This window comes from Bos taurus, chromosome 24, assembly GCF_002263795.3.
Source record: "Bos taurus isolate L1 Dominette 01449 registration number 42190680 breed Hereford chromosome 24, ARS-UCD2.0, whole genome shotgun sequence".
NCBI classification, from domain to species: Eukaryota; Metazoa; Chordata; class Mammalia; order Artiodactyla; family Bovidae; genus Bos; species Bos taurus.
Genome location: NC_037351.1, coordinates 34,210,140 through 34,233,549, shown reverse-complemented (window position 1 = coordinate 34,233,549; position 23,410 = coordinate 34,210,140). Strand labels below are relative to the sequence as shown.

Sequence of the window (23,410 nt, the reverse complement as noted above, 5' to 3'; positions counted from 1 at the left end):
TTTCCTGTAGGCAATGGGCAGCCACGGAGGGTTTTGTGTGTGTGTGTGTGTGTGTGTGTGAATTACCCTGGTGTTTTCTGATGATCACTTTGGAGGTCTGGGAGCAGGAGGAGATCATGAAGATGGCCTGAACTCTAAAGTTATATCAACACTGAAAGTGATTCTAATATAAATAGAGTTATTATTATTATCCCTGGATGTTAGCAAAATTAAGCTTCTTCCATGTTAAGGCTTACTGCTTCTTTGGGTAAAATTGAGTCTTTGGGTAAAATTGAGAGGAAATATGCTGTATTTCAGAAAGATCTTTGAAGGGACCAAAGTCCCTTCCAGCCCCACTCACCCGAAACGAGTGAAATCTTCAGACACATGCTATGCATGCGTGTATATTCTGTGTGTAGGTATTTGAATATTTTAAAAACAAGTATGGAGAAGAATACTGTAGGGTATGGTAGAAAGATAATCCAGAAACTTTCACTGAGCCCAGTTTCCGAAGGCTTCCCTTGATTGGACCCACCCAATTCCTGCCCCCAACAGAGTCCTGGCTGAGGACGGAGTCCCTGGGTTCCCAGCTCTGTAGCCTCAGGGAGGGCCCTGGGCTCCCGCCCCCATCAGTCCCCTGCGGCTGCCTCACGTGACCACGCCTGCACAGGAAATGTCCTTGAACAGCTTTTTTCTTTCTTTGTTTTTAAAACAACACCTGACTGATCCCACGTGAAATGTCCTTAAGGAAGGGAGCTCACCAACAGATGGTGCTGCTGGGGCCGGTCCCTGGGTAAACAACCTCCTCACCCTGGATGGGGCTGGCTCAGTCCTGGCTTGCCATGCCAGGCTTTTAACTTTCCTTCCATTTGCAAGGGCTTCCCCAATGACTCCAAGGGTAAGGAATCTGCCTGCAATGCAGGAAACACAGACTTGGGTCCCATCTCTGAGTAGGGAAGATCCCCTGGAGGAGGGCATGGAAATCCACTCCAGTGTTCTAGCCTGGAGAATCCCGTGGACAGAGGAGCTTGGCAGGCTGGAGTCCGTGGGGTCACAGAATCAGACACTTTCCATTTTCAAAGACTGCGTTCTTGCTGGTTTGCACCTTCTTTCAGTGACCTGTGAGGGATGTCACCATGTCCAGTGAACTAGGCGCTTCCTGAGAACATTCCCCCGCCCCAACCCCCGCCGAAGGCTAAGTGGGTGGGCTTGCTCCTCCTTTGGGGCCCCCACCTCCAAACCCTACCCCAGACCATCGTAAAGTTCCAAAGACTTCTTCTAATCATTGACTCTGGATCGGTGGAGGTTCCTGCCCTGTCCCCAGGGTGACCGACCACTGGGCTGTCCAACTGACCTTGGCCCATTGGTGAGTCCCAGCCTTGGTTGCTGCCTTCTCCTTTGTTGTTCAGTTGCTCATCCATCTGGAACTTCACTAAGGTCTAGGATGGGGTCGTATATAGTTTGTAGGTCAGAAGTGAAGTGAAGTGAAAGTAGCTCAGTTGTGTCTGACTCTTTGCGACTCCATGGACTTACAGTCCACGGAATTCTCCAGGTCAGAGTACTGGAGTGAGTTGCTGTTCCCTTCTCCAGGGGATCTTCCCAACCCAGGGATTGAACCCAGGTCTCCCACATTGCAGGTGGATTTTTTACTGGGTAAGCCACCAGGGAAGCCCCTGTAGGTCAGAACCATCCCATAATAATCGGTGTCCCATTCCAGGAGGCAAATGCCTTGTGCTCCTCCACACCCCTCTGGCTTGGTGGTGTTCTTCTGAGGCATCTTTCCTTCCCTTGCACTCTGAGTTCACTTGCAGCAAAGTCATCTGTAAGAACATATTCGTGGGAAGGAGAGAGGTGGTGGGCGCCCTGTACCCAACCAGGGATGGCTGCTTCTCTAGCACACTGGTTTCAGGACTGGGAGTGAGCTTCCAGAAATTACCTATTTGAATACATTCAAAAACACATGGACTTGCTTGCTGTTCTATCTTTAAAAGTTTTATTAATAAATACAATGGTAGATGTCGACCAGTGGTTCTCAGCTCTGGCTGCCTAATAGAATCATCTGGAGAGCTCAAAATCTTAAGGATTTTATAGTTCCTTTGATAAATTGAAATCAGAGAAGACAGTGATCCTAGCAGGGTTTTTCTTTCTAAAACCATCCTCCAGTGCCTCAGTTGCCCTTAATTAATTGTCCTGGAGTTGACCCAAATAAAAGCCTATTTCATCTCATTCACCTCCCCTACCTGCCACCCACTGGCAGTGTTAGGAAACAGAACTAGGCACGATGCCTGCCTGATGACACACAGGTCAACACGGGATGCTCTGACCCATCAGAAGTGGCTCTTCCCTCAGCTGGAGATTCCTCCTGCAGGGTCTGCAGTGCTGGCATTTCTAACCTAGCATTCTCCTGACCTGCTTGCAGTCACTTCAATGGGGAGGAAGGTCAAGAGCAAGAAAACAGCCCCTTTTTCTTGCACAAGCCATCTCAGGGATGGAAGTGGGATTGTCTAAATGTCATTCTGTGTTTTGCCAGAAAAGAGAAAAGAGCCCTGATGTGTTCCAGAGAAGACGATTAACTTTCTCTCAGAGATGATGATCACACCACATCCTAGCTGGAATCTCCAGCAGACAGATGGCTGGAGAATCAGAAGAAGGGAGAGCTGGGGACTTAATTGTTCTTCTTGACGACTGATTTTAAAGTGTGCTTTGACTTGGCGTTTCTGCAGAATAAAACATAAGTAAAAAAGAAGCGGAGGGAAAACTAGGTCTTGAGGGAGAACTAGAGACTCAAGGAATTTTGTTGTTGTTGATGGTACAATGAAAAGTGAAAGTGTTAGTCCCTCAGTAATGTCAGACTCTTTTCGACCCCATGGACTGTAGCCCGTCAGGCTCCTCTGTCCTTGGAATTCTCCAGGCAAGAATATTGGAGTGGGTAACTATTCTCTTCTCCAGGGAATCTTCCCTACCAAGTGATTGAACCCAGTTCTCCTGCATTGCAGGCAGATTTTTTACCATCTGAGCCACCAGGGAAGCCCACTGATGCTACAGTTAGTCCATAACAGAAGAGAGTTATAAGGGGAATATAAACCCTGATGCCACTGCCTTTCTGAGCATCCTAGTTTGAATGGCGCTTTAGCCAAAGCCTGGGGAGGTAGAGCAGATGGACTGTATGGAGAAACGCTCTTTCAGGTAGGTTTGTGAATCCAACGTGATTTTTTATCATTCCAAAACACACTGTTGTCGTTCCTCTATCATTTGATGAATGTCTTGGTGGTGATGTTGTAAAGGAAAGCCTTGAGAAACAGACTGCTCAGTTTAATTGCTGTAGCATTTACATCTCTTTGAAAGTGTAGGGCATTTATGAAAATCTAGTTGAAGTCACAACCAAGAAGGTTACACACCCTGGGTGAGCCAGATCATTGACAAGATTTGATATAGTCACAGTTAGAGATAGTGCAAAAAACAAACTAATTCAAAACAAAAATAAATAAATAAATAAACTTCAGCATGGACTTGAGTAAGGAATATAAAAGGATGGCTAAGGTGTGGTGGTCGTGTGACTTTGCAGCTTTGAAGTATATGCTAGTGCTTTGTGAATATTCACATAGGAAGGAAGGGTTTGGTGAGGCTGGAGGGGACAGCAGAGGAAAGGGGTGGGGAAACGAACTGCTTGGTGCCCTGGGAACCGTGAGAAGGGAGGGGTCTTGCACCTCGTAGGCTGGGCTAGGGAGCTTGAGACCAGGTCCAGGTGCAGGCTGTGGAAACACCTGCATGGCATTCTGGGGAGGAGGTTCATCCTGTTAACTGACCCAGGCAGGATGCTTGGCAGTGTGTGGGGCCCCTTCAAACTGCCCAGGATCCTGCCTCTTTCCCCAACACTTTCCAGATTCAAAAATGAATATTTTCAAAGAGGAGTTCACACACATGTGAGGGACAAAAATCAAACTTCGCTTTAAGCTTTTGAACATGAAATTTGAAAGAAGGGTATCACTGGACTTCACTGGTGGTCCAGTGGTTAAGAATCTACCTGACAATGCAGGGGACATGAGTTCAGTCCCTGGTCCGGGAGGATTTCACATGCCCACCGGGCAACTAAGCCCGTGCACCACGACTACTGCGTCCATCCATGCTCTAAGAGCCCGCGGGGGCCGCAGCTACTGGGCCTGTGCACCCTAGAGTCCAAGCTCTGTAACAAGAGAGCCACTGTATTAAAAACTCCATACACTGCTAGAGCGTAGCCCCTGCTAGCCACAACTAGAGAAAACCCCTCAGAGTCAAATACCCAACACAGCCAAAATAATAATAATAAAAGAAAGCAATCACCGTGATCACAGATGCAGAAGGAAGGTAGGGCTTAAGAATCTCCATTTATCCTCTCATGCTGTCTCTTGCTTGCTTTTTTACAGTTGAAAACTGTAGATTTAGATGGTTGGAAAATATTAAATAAAGAAATCCAAAAGCTTCTTTGAGCTTTTAAGGCACAGAGGTGGACAGGGATTAGAACAAAATAGAATTACTCTGTTTCTTAGCAGACAGTAGCAATTTCTAAAATTCTTCCAAGTCATATTAAGATAAAAGAAAAGACTTTCCAGGTCAAGGATATTTCCAGCGTCATGTAATAATGTAGGAAAGTAACTGTGTCCCCAGAGAACAGCTCCATTCAAAAAAAGAAAGAAAAATACCTTTTAGGAGTGGCAAAGAAAGGAAGCTATGCCTTGTGTCTGAGCACAAATGGGTGAGATTTGCATGATTAAAAACCATTTCTAATGGAACGATGTGTCACCAAACATCCAAATAGTTCTCATTTCCACTGGTTTCCTCCTCAAAAATTGGATCTTCTAATTCATTTCAGGAAAGAAAATTTTAAGTAGACATTGCATTTAAAATTCTTTTAAACTCATGGTCTTAGGTTCAACCAAAAGCTCCAAAATGTCAAGATAAGTAACAAGTTCATATATTGTCCTGATTGGATGTTTCAGGTTTGACCAGGAGGGCTCCCACCCACTAGCCTGCCCCTCTATCTGCCACTTGGTTTAGTCCTTCTGGTCCCACAAGGAAACCGTGACTCCTGGGCTTTCTGAAGCAGCTGGATGTCATGGCAGGTGAGTGATGATCCAAGGAAAGCCAAGGAGCACACAATCCCCCTTAGACAAGCATCACTTTGGGGATGCTGTCTTCAGTCCATAGTGTTATCCAGGGGAACTTTAGGAATCCTCTATTTCAGCTTTTGTTTTCTAATAATAAGAATAGAAACTCCTTCTTCACTTCAAATGATAAAATCAAATTTGTTTCCTGGATTTTTTTTTCTTTCTACCTTATCATTAACATTTCATGATTTCTTCATTAGCATTTCACGGTTTCATCGTTAGAGTTTCATGTAGTTTTAAAATAGAAATTTTATTATTTATAATGAGAAATAAAAGTTTAGGAAAATATTAAGAAGTGAAAATAAGAAGGAAAATGTCACATGTATTTCCACCAATCAAAAGATCTAAAGTGATATTTTGAGGTTATTTGTGCAGTTTTTTTTTTTCCCCACATAATGATTTTCTAAAAATTCAACATAGGCAAACTGTATAGAGAGTGAGAAAGTAAAACAGAAACCTTCTTTGCGAAAGATATTTGCAATAGAAATGTCTGAGAAAGGACTCTTATCTAGAATATTAAAATGTTCCTAGGAATTAATAACAAAAAGGCAATCAAAAAATGGGCAAAAGACTTGAGTGGGTCCATGTCTTAAAAAAGATATTAAATGGCCAGTGAACGTGTGAAAAAGTACCCAACCTCATTTTAATCATAAGGGTTATACAAATTAAACTCACAATAACATACTGCTGCACACCTAAAAGAATGACGAAAGTTAAAGTGACTGATAATATCAAGCGGTGCTGAGGATGTAGAAGTATCATGTAAGTCTCCTGAGAGTGTCAGTTGGCACAGTTCTTTGTAAATGATTGGATCTCCTATTATGTATTCAACTTCTTTATCCATTCATCCATTGATGGGCACAGAGGTTGCTTCCACATCTTGACTATTGTAAATAATGCTACAAAGAACATGGGGATACAGATATATTTTTAAGTTGATATTTTTGTTTCCTCTGGGTATATTCCCAGCTGTAGAATTGCTGGATGATACGGTTGGCCTGTTTTTAATTTTTTTGAGGGTCCTCCACGTTCTTTTCCATAGTGACTACACCAATTTATAATCTCACAACAGTGCACAAGGATTCACTTTTCTCTACATTCACAGGAAAATTTATTATTTTTTGTCCTTTTGACAATGGCCATCCTAACAGGTAAGAGGTGCTGTCTCACTGTGGTTTAACTTGCATTTTCCAAATGACTAGTGATGCTGATCATCTTCTCATTTACCTAGTGGCCTTTTGTATATCTTCTTTGGAGAAGAGTCTATTCAGGTCCTTCGTCCAATTTTTAAACTGGGTCATTTGTCTTTTTTTTGCTACTGAGTTGTATGAGATTTTGGATGTTAGCTTCTCATCATATATGGTTTGCATTTTTTTTTTCCCATTCCACAGGTTTTCTTTTCACTTCGTTGATAATTTCTTTTTCCTGTGCAGTAGTTTTTAGTTTGATAGAGGACCACTTGTTTGTTGTTTGTTTTGCTAATTGTGCTTTAGCTGTCCTATTAAAAACCAATTACCAACCCCCATGTAAAGGAGCTTTATTCCTTGGTTTTCTTCTAAGAATTTCATGATTTAAAGTCTTATATTTAAGTATTTAATCTATTTTGAGTTAATTTTTATGAGTGGTGTAAGATTTGGGTTCAGTTTTATTATTTTTCATGTGACTATCCAATTATCTCAGCACCGTGTATTGAAAAAAAAACCTGCCTTTTCTCCATTGAATATTCTTGACTCCCTTGTCAAATGTTAGTTAACTGTGTTTACTTGGGTTTGTTTCTGGGCTCCTGATTCTGTTCCTTGTTTTATGTGAGTACCATACTGTTTTGATGGGGAATCTTAGTTCCCTGACCAGGGATTAAACTTAGGTCACAGCAGCGAAAGAGAGAAAGTCCTAACCACTGGACTGCCAGAGAATTCCCTCAACACTTTTAGAGCTAAAGTTACTCATTTCACTTCAAAATAAGTCACTTAGAAAAAGACACTTTAGCATAATGTATAAAGAGCACAGATTTTAGAAAGAGTGACCAACTTCAAACTGTGGTTCTACCACTCATTGACTTCTCTATGTCTCAGTTTTCTTACATGTAGGATAGAAATAACACTCACTGGAAAGGACCCATGTTAGAATTCAATGAGAAAATCAAGGTAACACTAACCACAGTCCTTGGCACATAGTAAATTCTCAATACATATCTAACACTGTTATTATTAGTGTTTAGCAGACGTGAGGTTTTAGAGTTCAATGTGTGCATATGTGTGTGTGTGTGTGTGCACACATGTGCTTGTGCTCAGTCATATCTGACTCTGCAACTTCATGGACTGTAGCTCACCAGGCTCCTCTGTCCATGGGATTTCCCAGGCAAGAATATTGGAGTGGGTTGCCATTTCCTTTTCCAGGGCACCTTCCTGACTCAGGGATTGAACCTGTGTCTCTTGCATTGCAGGTGGATTCTTTTTTTTTTTTTTTTTAACATTTAATTAATTTATTTATTTTTGGCTGTTCTGGGTCTTCGTTGCTGCACAGGCTTTTCTGTAGTTGCAGCGAGCAGGGGCTACTCTCTAGCTGTGGTGCCTGGGCTTTTTACTTGAGCGGCTTCTCGTTGCAGAGCACAGGATCTAGAGTGCATGGGCTTCAGTAGTTGTGGCATGTGGGCTCCTTAGTTGCAGTTCCCAGGGTTTTAGAGCACAGGCTCAATAGTTGTGGCACATGGGCTCAGGTGCTCCAAGCCATGGGGTAATCTTCCTGGACCAGGGATTGAACCTGTGTCTCCAGCACTGGCAGGTGGATTCTTTATCACTGAGCCACCAGGGAAGCCCCATTAGAGTTCAACAGATGATGACTAATCATATCACTAAGCGATAGTTCTCAATGAAAAGTGTCTTGATTTCTCATGTGTTCTTCTGTGGCTACTACTGATATTAATGAACCACAGCTTACAATTTAGAAGAGGGAGCTATATTAGGGAGGGCTTGGGGATGTGCTGAAGGTCAGGTCACCCGGACAACACCACCATTTAACATTAAGAAAAAGAGAACAGGAGGTTGAGTCCTGGAGCTGCAGATTTCTAAAATGTGAGCAAAGATAAATGGTGAATTTTTAGTTTCTCAAGAGGCAAACAATTCAAGTGCTTCTGGAATCTGAAATGAAGGTTTAGCGGGGTAGAGGGATGGCCAAATCAAAGTTGTAGGTGATCTTGACTTACTGAGATTAGCAGGGGTTATGCTAATATCCTCTGCTAGCAGATCTGCAGCCTGCTAGCAGAGGGCTCTGAACGTGAGAAGGTGAGCCCCGAGGTGGGGACCCGTGGAGCCAGGTAGGGTGGCCACTTCCCAGGGGCAGGTCTTGCTGCACCTGCGGCAGTGTGCAGAGCGGTTGCTCCTTGGGATGGAGTGGGTGGAGTTCCACATCTCAGATTTTCAATCCACTTACAATGTCCTTATTCAAGCCTTCCTTGGACAGACCCCAGGCTGGGGAGGGACCCCCTCCCCTGGCGGAAGCTGGGATATTTTACTCCATAATCATGATCCTGCCTGGCAGCTCCTGCCCCTCCCTCTTCACCCCCTCCAGGGCACACTCACCACCAGAGAGAACCACCTTTAAACATTTCAAAGGCTTTTAGATCCTGTAAGGACTGCTGCTCTTTAGGAAGAACTAAATTTATCAAACATCATCTTAGGCACCATCACTCAGAAATTTGGTGACCCTCCCACCTTTCAATTCAGGCTTCCCTGATGGCTCAGATGGTAAAGAATCTGTCTGCAATGCTGGAGACCAGGGTTTGATCCTTGACTTGGGAGGATCTTTTTTCCTCAAACTTTTTGCTTGAAAACTTTCAAGCCTACATAAAAGTTGAAAGAACAGTACAAGGGACATGGTGATATCCTTCACACAGACTCATGGATTCATTCTGTTGACACTCGTTGAGCATCCAACAGTATGCTTGGCGCTCTGGTAGCCTTTGGATAAACAAATATGAGTGAGTTCTGCTGCCTGAGCTCCAGGTCCTCACGGCTCACGGGGCAGGAGCAAGTGTAAGACAAAAAGACCTCTTCTCTGCATCTGAAGTTGGGGTCTGCCATCCAAGTGGTTTCCCACTTCAGCCCTCAGGCTGCATCACAGTGTTTTCCTGGGCACAGAGGGGTAGATTTACTGGGCAGATGGCAGCTCCACATCCACAGGGAAGGTCGACTTAGCATGAGAATCTCTGCTGAGAGCCGGAAGGTTCATTCTTACTCTGTGTGGCTCCAGGTCCACAGGGTGACCTGCGAAGAGATGGAAGCCTTGCCTAACTGAGGACATGATGACAGATAAAACACGGTACCATTCTCTTGTCTTTTACTTCATGACTGAGGCACTACAGTACCCAGAGGAAACAGTTTGCCCTTTATATGATAAATTAAAGAGGAACTTACCTGGTGGTCCAGTGATTAAGAATCCACCTTGCAATGCAGGAGACTTGAGTTCCATCCCTGGTTGGGGAACTAAGATCCCACATGCTGTGGAGCAGCTAAGGCTGCATGCAACTACTGAGCCCACACAATGCAACTAAAGAATTTGTGCATCACAATGATAGATTCTGCATGATGCAACTAAGACTCAAGGCAGCCAGAGGAAGAGAGAGAGAAAAATAAAGAAAGCACCTCGAAAGGGCTTATTGCTTGGATGCTTTCTATCTAATGCTATATTCAGACGGTACTGGATGATTCCTAGCTGGTTTTGGATCAAAGAATTAAACGAATGACATTTTGGAGGGTCTGTTCTTTTTATTCCATTTTAATTTTTTCCCCAGCTTTCTTGAGATATAAGTTGATGTCTAACAGTGTATCAGTTTAAGGTGTTCAACGTGAGGAACATATGCATTGCAAAATGATTACTGCAATATGGTTAGTTGACACCATCATCTCATATAACTGCCTTTTGTGTGTGTGTGTGTGTGTGTGTGGTGAGAACACTTAAGATCTGCTCTCTTAGCCACTTTCAAGTGTACAATAGAGTATTGTTAACTGTGGTTACCATGCTGTACACTGGATCCTTAGAACTTACTCATTTTAATGAGGGTTGCCCGTTCAGGAGAAAATACAGGCATTTAAGGATACCTTTCTCCAAACAACTTGAAATCTTAAGAAAAAACAAGGCACACAGAAGTTAGAAAAGATGTAGTGGGTGTAGAAGGAGATCAGAGGAAAGACATAATAGTGACAGCAGGAGCAGTCTGAGAAAGCTTCCCAGCTGGCAATAAGCCAGTAAATTTAAACTCAGCAAATGTCACAATATATAAATGTATGAAAAAGGGCCTGGAAGAAACACACCAAACTGTTTACTGGATTGAGTATGGGAGGCATTAAAGGGGACAGTTGATTCTGATTGCATCCAATGAGAGATGACTAGCATTACTGGTATACGGCACAGTGGTGTGCTGTATTAACACATATATGTGGAATCTAGAAAAACGGTACAGATGAACCTGTTTGAATGGCAGGAAAAGGGACGCAGACCCAGAGAATTGACATGTGGCATGGAGGGTGAGGATGAATTGGGAGATTGGGAATAACATATATACACTACCATGTCTAAGACAGATGGCTGCTGGAAACCTGCTACACAGTGCAGGGAGCTCAGCTTGGTCCTCTGTGATGATCTAGAGGCGTGGGATTGAGGGTGGGGTGGGAGGGAGGTCCAAGAAGGAGGGAAGAGATAATATGTTTGCATATGGCTTGGGCTGGAAGAAGCACAAGCTGGAATCGAGATTGCCGGGAGAAATATCAATAACTCAGATATGCAGATGACACCACACTTATGGCAGAAAGTGAAGAGGAACTAAAAAGTCTCTTGATGAAAGTGAAAGTGGAGAGTGAAAAAGTTGGCTTAAAGCTCAACATTCAGAAAATGGAGATCATGGCATCTGGTCCCACCACTTCATGGGAAATAGATGGGGAAACAGTGGAAACAGTGTCAGACTTTATTTTGGGGGGCTCCAGCCATGAAATTAAAAGACGCTTACTCCTTGGAAGAAAAGTTATGACCAACCTAGATAGCATATTCAAAAGCAGAGACATTACTTTGCCAACAAAGGTCCATCTAGTCAAGGCTATGGTTTTTGCAGTGGCCATGTATGGATGTGAGAGTTGGACTGTGAAGAAAGCTAAGCGCTGAAGAATTGATACTTTTGAACTGTGGTGTTGGAGAAGACTCTTGAGAGTCCCTTGGACTGCAAGGAGATCCAACCAGTCCATTCTAAAGGAGATCAGCCCTGGGATTTCCTTGGAAGGAATGATGCTAAAGCTGAAACTCCAGTACTTTGGCCACCTCATGCAAAGAGTTGACTCATTGGAAAAGACTTTGATGCTGGGAGGGATTGGGGGCAGGAGGAGAAGGGGACGACAGAGGATGAGATGGCTGGATGGCATCACTGACTCAATGGACGTGAGTCTGAGTGAACTCCGGGAGTTGGTGATGGACAGGGAGGCCTGGCGTGTTGCAGTTCATGGGGTTGCAAAGAGTCGGACACGACTGAGCGACTGAACTGAACTGAACTGAACTGATGGCTGATTCACTTCCTTGTACAGCAGAAACTAACACAAAATTGTGAAGCAACTATACTGAGATTTTTAAAAAAATGTTTAAGAAGCAACTTTCTCCAAAAAAAAGAAAAAAAAAAGGTTATACTGTTGTGTTGTTTTATCGCAGTGTTTTCCATGGTGTAAATATTTCCACTAAGGCTTCCCAAGTGACTCGAATGGTAAAGAATCTGCCTACAATGCAGAAAATCTGGGTTCGATTCCCTGGGTTGGGAAGATCCTCTGGAGAAGGAAATGGCAATCCACTCCAGTATTCTTGTCTGGAGAATTCCATGGACAGAGGAGCCTGGCCAGCTACAGTCTGTGGAGTTGAAAACAGCTGGACACGAGTGAGCAACTAACATTTTCACTTTCATGGCTAATTTTAAGCAACCAAAGTCAAGGCAACTATCTCACAAATTCTTGGAAATTTAACAATTCAAGCAATTGTTACGTGCCAGGCTCTGAGTCAAGTGCTGGGGAGTGAAGGAGAAAAGATTATGATGCAATCCTTGTCTGTCAGACAACAGAAATACAGTGGGGGCGCTAAAAGAGGAACTAGAGGGAGAAGAGATTAGCTCTGGCGAGGTGTGGGGAAGGAGGAGACTCAGAGTAGTTCCTTGCATGAGCTTTGAAAGATGGAATAATAATTAAGGAACAAGAGGGAACGCCCCAAAGCATGGAAGCATATGATACATTCTGCGAATTGAAGATTGCTCACTTTGCCCAAGACTATTGGCACCAAATGTAGATTGAGGCCAGAACAGAGGGCTGGGGCCACATTATCAAAGGTGATGAATTTCACTGGTTAGTTATGTGAGCTACTAACAATTTTTGAGAAGCTTCAAGCAATAACTGATGGCAGCGTGGAGACTACACTGTAAGAGAGAGCAGAGAGCATGGTGCTGTGTGCATGCTCAGCTGTGCCTGCCTCTGTGTGACCCCATGCACTGTAGCCTGTCAGGTTCCTCTGTCCATGGGTTTCTCCAGGCAAGAATACTGGAGTGGGTTGCCATTTCATTCTCCAGGGGCTCTTCCTGACCCAGGGATTGACTCCTGTGTCTCCTGCATTGGCAGGTGGATTCTTTACCACTGCTGCCACCTGGGAAGCCCCAAAAGAGAGCAGAGCAATGATTGAAACAGGATACAATGAGGGCTTCAATTAAGGCAATACAGTAGAGATAGAAATATCACAGACCCAAGAAGCATTTATGAGGAAGAGTTAACAGGACAATGGATTGGCTGAAGTGAGTGGAGGAGATTGGTTGCTTGAAGGTAATACCTAGGACTCTGAAAGATGATCACTCTGCCTCCTGTGGGAATGAATGACTTCATCAGCAAAGAAAAAAAGCCTTTTTAAGAGACTATAAAGGTTAGGAGTTGGTAGCCCAGTTGGTTGTTTGGTGGACTTCCCTGGCGGTTCAGTGGTAAAAAACCTGCCTGCCAATCCAGGAGTCTTGGGTTCAATCCCTAGGTTGGGAAGACCTCTTGGAGAAGGACATGGCAGCCCACTCCAATATTCTTGCCTGGAGAATCCCATGGACAGAGGAGCCTGGTGGGCTACAGCCCATGGGGTCGTAAAGAGTCAGACACACAGTGACATTTGTGAGTTTGAAGGTTGGAGACTTGAGTGGCAGGCCCTGAAGATGGTTTCATTTTACTGTGTTTGGATTTATGGATCTTGGTCCTGGGTAGTTATGTGATGGAAGTGATCCACTTTTGGTTTGAGATGGAGGACATCTCCCCAAATTGGGAATAATAATTAACCCAGGAGTTTACTAGATAAATAGTAATTTATCCATGGAGCTTGAAAAGAGAATAAGTGAGGGAAGGGAGGAAAGCAGCCAGGTAAACTTGTGAATCTAGTTACTCTGAAGAGTAATAGGTACGATATAGAAAGAATTGGAGAAGGAAATGGCAACCCACTCCAGTGTTCTTGCCTGGAGAATCCCATGGACAGAGAAGCCTGGTAGGCTGCAGTCAATGGGGTCGCACAGAGTCGGGCACGACTGAAGTGACTTAGCAGCAGCAGCAGCAGAAAGAATAAGGGAGTGAGAGGTGCCTGGTGATTCATGTGAGAAACCAGTTGGGAAGGAAGCCAGAAACAATACTTAAGGCCTCAGATGTCTAAGTACAAACACACAGGGCACAGGTAACAAGCAAATTAAACTTGAGATTTTAACACCACGCATAGACAAGATGACCTCGTTGAAACCTTGTAGACAGGGCTCAAGACGGATAGACACACTTTAGGGTATAGCTGAAATTAACACAACGTTGTAAGTCAAGCATACTTCCATAAAAAAATAAATTTTAAAAAAGTTAGAAAAAAAGAGAAATGAAGCAACTTCTTGTACATTTACACAGAAAAATGTGAAAATATATTCAGTAAACAAAGTAAGTTACAAATAGACGTACATAATAAGAGATCCAATTTTGGTAGAATGAAGAACTAGTGCTATTTTTTTTTAAAAAAAGACTGAAAAAAAAATAAAAAAAGACTGACGTACAGTGATGAAATGAAATATATGCCCATATTTATGACACGGAGAAGCATATTTATTGGGGTGTATTTACCTGGATGTTGCAGAGGAACTAAGTGGAAGAGCATAAAGACGAATATTTAGGAGGAGAGGATCAGAACATAAAAGCAGTTACTACACACCATCTGCCTAGAAAGTGAGTGGGAAAATATTAAATATCAAATTTGAATTAAATATTTTGATAAAATCCTTTCAAAAACTTTAATGGAAAATCTGACCCTGATTTTGTGAACATAACTTTTCTAAGCCCATTTCTATGTTTGAAATAGGTACATACAGTTCCTTAAAAAGATTTTTTAAAAACGTCCTCTTGAAATCATCTCCATCAAGAAAAAAAAAATTTGTCTATGTGGGTGAAAAAATTAAAATATTTTCATAAAGATTTAAAAAATGTACAATTGAGACTATAAAATATCAAACAGTAATTCCTTTTTTTTTTCCATTGATAAATATGATGCTGAAATTCATGTGACCAGACAAGCAGATTCTTTATGATGGGCAGATACACTTGTCACTCACCCAATGGGGATAACCCTCCAGCAGGCAGAATAACTCCCTGTGGCCAAGTAGCACGAGTCTGTTAAAAAGGAGTCTGATAAAAAATCCATTATCAGTGGGGAATTCTCTGGTGGTCCAGTGGTTAGGACTCCGTGCTTCCACTGCCAAGGATGCAGGTTTGGCCCCTGGTGGGGAAGCTAAGATCCACGAGACCCTCTCAGCTGTGTGGTAAAAAGAGGGGGAAAAAAAATCACTGAGAGCTCTAGAAAGTGTCAGGTCAGAGGCTTGTTGATACTCTCAAGTCTTCTCATCTCATTTGGAGTAACTGTCCAGCAGTGCCTCGGGATGTTATGGGTTAAATCCTGTCCTGCCCCCACCCTTCCTCAAGTTCACGTGTAGAAAAGCCTACTCCTCCTCAGAACCTCAGGATGTGACCTTATTTGGAAATAAGGTCTCTGCTGATGTAATCAAGTTACATGGAGGTCATCCTGGATTAGGGTGGGCCCTAATCCAATGACTGTGTTGTGCTTAGTTGCTCAGTCGTGTTTGACTCTTCTGTGCCTTTTTAAGGAGAGGGGGATTTGGACACAGAAACACGTAGAGGGACGACAATGTGAAGGACAAAACAAAAAGGTGGACATTTGGTGCCAAGGAGAGAGGCCTGGACCAGAGCTCTCCCTCTCGGCCCTCAGGAAGAACCAGCCCTGCAGACACCTTGATCTTGGACCTCTGTCCTCCTGTGGTTTAAGCCACTCAGCCTGTGGTGCTTTGTTACAGCAGGGCTAGCGAACCAATACACGGGGAACAGAGCTCAGCTCCCAGAGGAGGGGGGCAGGGGACGGGCAAGGACCAACCGAGTGAGGGAGTGAAACCTCAGCCTCACAGAGGAATGAAAGTGAAAGGGGAACGGAGACAAAGCCAGTGATTTTGGCGGAGTGAGCAGGGAAGATAAAGCTACACTCATGGGCTTTCCCAGGTCTCATCTCCCAAACACAAAAGTGCCAACGTCAAACTCATCTCAGGAAGAGCCTAGGAAATTCTTTGTAAGTCGCCTCCTTGGGGAGTGGCCCCGTGTCTGGGTCAGGTTGGTGTGTATATGAAAGTCTCTAGTACCCACAGCTGAGGGACTGTGGGCAGGGCCATCACGTGAAAGAAGGTTTAGAGTTTGTCATGAAAGTGAAGTTGCTCAGTTGTGTCCGACTCTGTCACCCCATGGACTGTAGCCTACCAAGCTCCTCCGTCCATGGGATTCTCCAGGCAAGAATACTGGAGTGGGTTGCCATTTTCTTCTCCAGGGGATCTTCCCAACCTAGGGATGGAACCCAGGTCTGCCGCATTGCAGGCAGACACTTTAACCTCTGAGCCACCAGGGAAGCAAGAGGAGGATAAATTTTGGCTCAAAGTTAAGAGATTTTTCTTTTTTTTTTCTAAAAATATTTTGACATTTAAATTATCATAGGAAATTTGGAAAATAGGGAAAGAAAAAAATGTCCCCACAATCCCATCATCTTATCCAAATTCACCACGTATTTCTTTTGCCTTTTTTCATGGATGTATAGTTTAGGTACTTGGATTTAGAAAACGTATATGTAATTTGCATCCTGATCTTTAAAGGAATAAAATTATAGTGCAGACATGCTCCCATTTTGCTGTATGATTTCTCGTAAGAACAACCTTTACTGGCTATGTAAGTCCAGGGAGTGTGTGAAGCATAATGAATGATTTCCCTATTGCTGGATATTAAAGTTGTGGCTAGTTTCTTCCTTAGCAATAGTCTCCCCCAAGTTTCCCTCCAGTACTCAAATTCCATGATTCTATGTTTGGCAAAAAGTAAAGAAAACCACTTCTCAAATTCTCTGTCTCAAATTCTGAAGAGGGGCCTTTTGAGACACCCTGACATGGTACATCAAGTCATATTTCTGTTTATTTCCTCTGAGTATCACTTTCACAAAAATGATTTTAAGAAATTTCTATCTGGGTGGGACAAGGAAGCCCAGTATGCTGCAGTCCATGAGGTCGCAGAGTTGAACATGAATTGGTGACTGAACAACAACAAAATCTTAGTTGCCTATCTTGGACAGTTTTTTTTTTCCTCAGATGTACCAAAAAAAAAAAAAAAAAAAAACAAAGAAAAAATGCACAATTAGAAACAAGAATTCCTATATACCTTTCATCCAGATTCACCTAAAGTTAATATTTTACATAGCATTATGATCAAAATTGAAACATTATTTCTAACATGTCACTCTTATCAAACTCCAGACCTGATTCAAACATCACCATTGATTTCTGGCCCCAGATCCAGTGAGGAATCAGAGGTTGCAGTAGCTGCCTGCATCTCCTTTGTCTCCTTAAACCTAGAACACTTTCTCAGTCCTTTGTTTTTCACAACTTTTGCCATGTTTGAAAAGTACTGACCAATTATTTAATAGAGGGACCCTCAGTTTGGGTCATCTTGTATGTCCTCATGAAGTTTTTGTACCATCAGAATGAGGTTGGGTCCTTCTCAGGGCATCTATGTGTGGAGGCATGTTATGTTGATCCATCTCATTATAAGAGATGATAAATTTAATCAGTCTGGTTAAGGTGGTATTTGTTAGGTTCCTCCACTGTAAAGTTACTGCTTTTTTCCTTAGTAAATATTGTAGGGCTCTACTTTAGACTATGTATTAAATAGAAATCTTGTTTCTTATCATACTTTCACTAATTTTAGCTTTCAGTGATGATTCATCCCTTAAGCAATGATTGTGGTGTTTTCCAGATGGTGATTTTCTGTGTTCATTATTCTTACTACAAATGTTAGTTGTGACTTACCTCGGACAGTTTTTATAGATTTTCCTTACCTATACAGCCCTAGATTATCCTTTTTCAAAAAAAGCAAGAGGATGTTTATCCTCTGCTCATTCTGTTGTTCCTGTAATCCAAAAACATGCAGATCATTAAAGGTGGAAGTGCAGACAAAGGCTTGGAGTTGGTGAGGCATCTTCATACCTGCGTTGACTCCCATTTTTCTGAGTTTCAGCCAATTATAGTTCATTCTGCCAAGGAATTAGGGGCACTTTTTAATATATGATTTATCCTTAAGTCATCACTGTAAAGTAATCAGAAAGTAGCCATTGCCACTTCCATTCTACAGATGAGAAAAGTGAATCTCACAGGTGTTTTCTTAAATATATTAAATATTGATTGATTATTTGGCTGGTTGGGTCTTAAGCAGTACTCTTGATCTTCTTGCCGCATGCTGGATCTATGAATAGTTTGCTGACTAGAACCAGGGGCCCCCTGCATTGGGATCGGGGTCTTAGCCACTGGACTATCTGGGAAGTCCCTTTTTTGGCTAATTATTATGTACATTTTCACCCATAATAATCCAGTCTTCTCTTTGCAAGCAACAACAATAGTAGTTATTTAAACAGAAGTTTCTTGCAGATATAATTTACAAGTTATTTTTATCTCAAGATGAATTCTTCAGGGTGACCTGGCATTCTAAATACAGAATTCTATTTATCCAGAATGGTTAAGAGGTTCTAGTTAACTAAACTTTTCTGTATGTGGCAGGACCCCGACTCTTCAAAGAATCCAAATACAAAGATGAAGGAAAAGTTTTTTTAAAAATCGAATAGACATTTTAGGCCATTCCTTAGATGTGTAGGATTAGTCAAGTTGCTATAAATAAAAAGACAATGAGATTTGGCTGGAAAAAAAAATCAGACACTATCTTACATTAGTATGAAAAGTGACTCTCACTGAACAGTGGGAGATGAGCTAATCACCTTCTATGGTACCTTGTTTTCTTAACCATTTATCTTTTTCTCCAAAAAATTGCACATAAGAGAAAGAAATTTTTGATAAAGTGGACTTTCTGTTGATTGGATTTTGGATTTTAAAAAGCTACTAATATAGCTGCTATTACACCAGCTTCTTTTCCTTAGGGTACCAGCAATTAGAACTGACTAACTGGAGAAGGCAATGGCATCCCACTCCAGTACTCTTGCCTGGAAAATCCCATGGATGGAGGAGCCTGGTGGGCTACAGTCCATGGGGTCGCTAGAGTCGGACACGACTGAGCAACTTCACTTTCACTTTTCACTTTCACGCACTGGAGAAGGAAATGGCAACCCACTCCAGTGTTCTTGCCTGGAGAATCCCAGGGACGGGGAAGCCTGGTGGGCTGCCGTCTCTGGGGTTGCACAGAGTCGGATAGGACTGAAGCGACTTAGCAGTAGCAGCAGCAGCAGCAGCAGCAACAGAACACCCAGCATCCACATTTCTTCACACAATCAAGACTTGTGAGGACTTCCCTGGCGGTCCAGTGGTTAAGACTTCACATTCCCAATGCGGTGGGCCTGGGTTCAGTCCCCGGTCAGGGAACTAAGTTCCCACATACTGCATGGAGAGGCCAAAAAAAGACATATAAATCAATTTTAAAGATTACGTAAATTTAAAAGAAAAAAAAAAAGACCCGTGGACTCTAAGTGCCTCAGCCCCGCCACCCCTGCTGATTGGCATTGTTTTGTTTTATTTTTGTCATTTTTGTGTCCCCAGTGTTCATCCCTGTGCCTGGCACAAAGTACGTGCTGGATAAACATTGCTGCCTGATCCACTGACCCACTGACTGCCAGACTTCATGCTCAGGGTGAGGGTCCAAACTCAGCCTTCCTGAATTCCTGGAATTTATTTTTCAGTATTTCGAAAACAATGCATGCTCATTCTAGACACATGTGAAATAGAAACTCAAGCACACACACAGGAGAAAACCAAGCCCTTCCTATCTCACCAGCCACAGAGATGATTATGCCATAAAGATGAACATTTGCCCATTGACTAAATATTCCTTAAAAACCTGTTTTTAATGGCAATAGAATGGTCCATTGTATGGATGTGCGACGTTTAACATTTCCTTGTTGTGGGTCATATAAATTCTTTACAGTTTGCCACCACTGGGGTGAGTGTTGTAATGTTGCACAATAAACTCTCTGGCTATTAAAGCTGATTATCACGTTACTTTCCAAAAGATTATATCCATTTAAGTCCATTTGTGACTGCCCCATATATTTTAAATGCTGACAGTTGAGAAACGAGGGTTTCGAAACAGCTCCTTTCCATTTAAATAGCCTCTAGTGTGCTGTGAACTAACCTTTTCCTCCAGGCTTAACTATGGGCCCCTCGAAGGGTAGGGAAAGTCACAGGGGAGTGGGATAATTTGGAAAACATTCCTGGAAACCTCAACCTAAATTAAGGAGAGAGAGTTCGCCCTTAAAAAAAAAAAAAAAAACAGCTTGTGCAATAAAGCAAAGGGGCAATGACACCCCAAACTGAGCGATAATAATGCGAAACAACTAATATCGTTATACTGATCTTTGTCCCTGTATTCATGGCCCCAAATTAAAAGCAATTTTCTTTACAGAAGATAAAATCATGCTAGTGAAAACAAGACACTATTTGGGAGAGGAATTAGTCAAAAGGAAAAGGAATGTTTTTTAAAAAACATTCACTTCTAGTGACTTCTTGGTCCAGTGGATACAACTCCACCTTCCAATACAGGGGGTGTGGGTTCAGTCCCTAGTCGGAGAAGTAAGATCATCTATGCTGGGGGATGGAAGGTCGGGGGGAATTCACTTCTACTCCGCAGAATATATGTGTTTCACTCAGAAACAGAAACTTTATTTTCAAAAATAATATATGATAAAAGCCAAAACTTTCAGGAGTTATTTGCCGTGATCAGAAAGAAAATTCCATTCTGGTTCTTGCCTTTTTCTGCAACTGCATACTGTACCTCCGAGACATAGAACAGGTGTCAACTTTGCTCAGGATCCCCGGCAGGTAAGTCAGTTTCTAAATACGGCACCTGCACATCTCTTTATGAGGTCAGCATTTCATGTGACAGTGAGCCACACCAAACAGCTAAATTATTATTATTGCAATACAACAGACTCTTTTCCATTGAACACTTAATGGGACAATTTATTTCCAGCCTTCCACTTCCAGTCAAGCAAAGACTGCATTACTTGGAACTCGGTGGAAAGCTCTAGAGACACAGAGCCTGGGCTCCGAGCCAGTCCTTCAGTGGGAAACCACCATTTTAGAAAGTGGGATTTTTGGAGTACAGTGGAGTGAGATTGAAATCAGTCTTTGTGTGGGACAATTTCTCTGAGAAGCCCGAGTAACTGACCCTTCTCTGTTGTACTCCTGTGTTTTCACTGATTGTTGCAAATCCAGTCCCAGACTCTTTTCCAATCACAAGCCTATTTATTGTATTTTACAGCTTCATGGCTCAGGGATGAACACTGTACCCAGCGTTAGCCAAAAAGAGGATACTCTGCAAAGAGTTGGGTATATGTAGCTTTATTAACATGAGGTAATTGGGAAAGAAGTATTAATCTCACTTTCTATATTTCTTTAGATGGTCTCATGTTGACCTTGCAATTTTTAGTACCCGATTGACTACAGATAGACCATTAAAAAGTGGATTTGAAGCCACGTCTCTAGCGGTCCAGTGCCTAGGACTCCAAATGCAGAAGGCCTAGGTTTGATCCTTGCTTGGGGAACTAGATCCCACATGCCACAATTAAGAGTTTGAATGCCACAACCAAAGATCCTCCATGCTGCAACTAAGACCCGAACAGCCAAATAAATAAATGTATGTTTGGTAAAAGCCACCAGACTTTCCTGGTGGTACACTGGATAGGAATCTGCCTGTCAATGCAAGGGACATGGGTTCTATCCCTAGTCTGGGAAGATTCCACATGCCACACGGCAACTAAGCCCATGAGCTCTAGAGCCCGTGCCCCGCAACAAGAGAGGCCACCCAGAAGCCCAAGGACCACAATTAGGGAGCAGTCCCCACTTACCACAGCTGGAGAAAGCCCACGCTCAGCAGCCAAGACCAGCACCAGTTCCATTCAGTCGCTCAGTCGTGTCCGACTCTTTGCGACCCCATGAACCGCAGCATGCCAGGCCTCCCTGTCCATCACCAGCTCCTGGAGTTCACCCAAACTCATGTCCATTGAGTTGGTGATGCCATCCAGCCATCTCATCCTCTGTCATCTCCTTCTCCTCTGCCCCCAATCCCTCCCAGCATCAAAGTCTTTTCCAATGAGTCAACTCTTCACATAAAGTGGCCAAAGTATTGGAGTTTCAGCCTCAACATCAGTCCTTCCAATGAACACCCAGGATTGATCTCCTTTAGAATGGACTGGTTGGATCTCCTTGCAGTCCAAGGGACTCTCAAGAGTCTCTTCCAACAGTACAGTTCAAAAGCATCAATTCTTTGGTGCTCAGCTTTTTTTATAGTCCAACTCTCACAGACCCAGCATAACCAAAAATAAAATAAAATAACTTAAAAAAAAAAAAAAAGCCACCACAGTTTTGTCCCAAAGCATACTGATCAGTCAATAGGTGCCTAAGCCACTTTGTCAGGGGACAAAGTGTAAGCCGAATTTCTATGGCCCTTGAGTTTCCCTCTACAGTGAAGTGGAATGAAGAGGAAGATGGAAGATGTAACCACTTTTAAATGATGTAGGGAAAGATATAATTTTTCCATTGGCATTTTTCTTTCTAGTGGTGGTGGTAAATCCTAAAGTTCTAAGATAGAGTGAAGATCTAGGGGCTGGGACCTGGGACAGAGTAGGGACTTATGGCCTGGGGCTCCTTGAGGTTGGGAGTAGAGTGTACCCCAAGATGGAGCAAACAGAGTAGAACGTTTCCATTTCCCCACACTTGTGTGGGGGAAAAGCAGAGGCATTACTTTGCCAACAAAGGTCCATCTAGTCAAGGCTATGGTTCTTCCAGTAGTCATGTACGGATGTGACAGTTGGACTGTAAAGAAAGCTGAGCACTGAAGAATTGATGCTTTTGAACTGTGATGTTGGAGAAGACTCTTGAGAGTTCCTTGGACTGCAAGGAGATCCAACCAGTCCATCCTAAAGGAAATCAGTCCTGAATATTCATTGGAAGCACTGATGCTGAAGCTGAAACTCCAATACTTTGGCCACCTGATGTAAAGAGCTGACTCATTGGAAAAGACCCTCATGCTGGGAAAGATTGAAGGCGGGAAGAGAAGGGGATGACAGAGGATGAGATGGTTGGATGGCATCACCGACTCAGTGGGCATGAGTTTGAGCAGTTGGTGATGGACTGTTGTGCTGTGGTCCATGGGGTGGCAAAGAGTCGGACATGACTGAGCGACTGAACTGACTGACTGACACTCATGTGCCTAGCCCTGCTAACCTTGCTTAGGTCCACCAGCCATATCATACCTTCCTTCAGCAGTTGGGGCTGGGGTCACAGGGGAAAGATAGTTTAGTAGATACTGTTGCTTATCCATCCATTTCCCCCCTTCACCCGACTCAATGGGCCCACATTTTTGTCTTAGTTTACATCATTCTCACCTGTGGACTTTGAGGGAAGATGTTCTCAAGCTTCGTTCTTGATTAGTTTAACCTGAACGGCCTATTCCATTCCCAAGCTAAGGTCACTGGTTCAGGGTGGATGTATGACTTACAGGATCCAATTAGAGTGAATTTCGGGACTCCGGCTTGGAATCCTGTGACCTGGGTTTCCTCTCTCTTCTTTCAGATGTAAGAAGTCCTTTTGCCACCTGAGAAAAGTGACCTGAGGATAAAGTCAACAAATGGGAGAAACACGTACAGGGGAGTGGCAGAGAAATGGGGCAGGAACTCCTGGATTC

At 43.1% G+C, this 23,410-nt stretch overlaps 1 long non-coding RNA gene across 1 annotated transcript; it reads right to left on the bottom strand.

The window, feature by feature from the left end:
• Positions 1-5,738: 5,738 nt before the first annotated feature.
• LOC132343770 (uncharacterized) lies at positions 5,739-16,831 on the bottom strand. Its single transcript, XR_009492719.1, has 2 exons — positions 14,743-16,831; positions 5,739-9,385 (listed from the first exon to the last, which is right to left on the bottom strand). It is a non-coding gene; the product is annotated as an uncharacterized lncRNA (long non-coding RNA).
• Between the last annotated feature and the right edge of the window lie 6,579 nt (positions 16,832-23,410).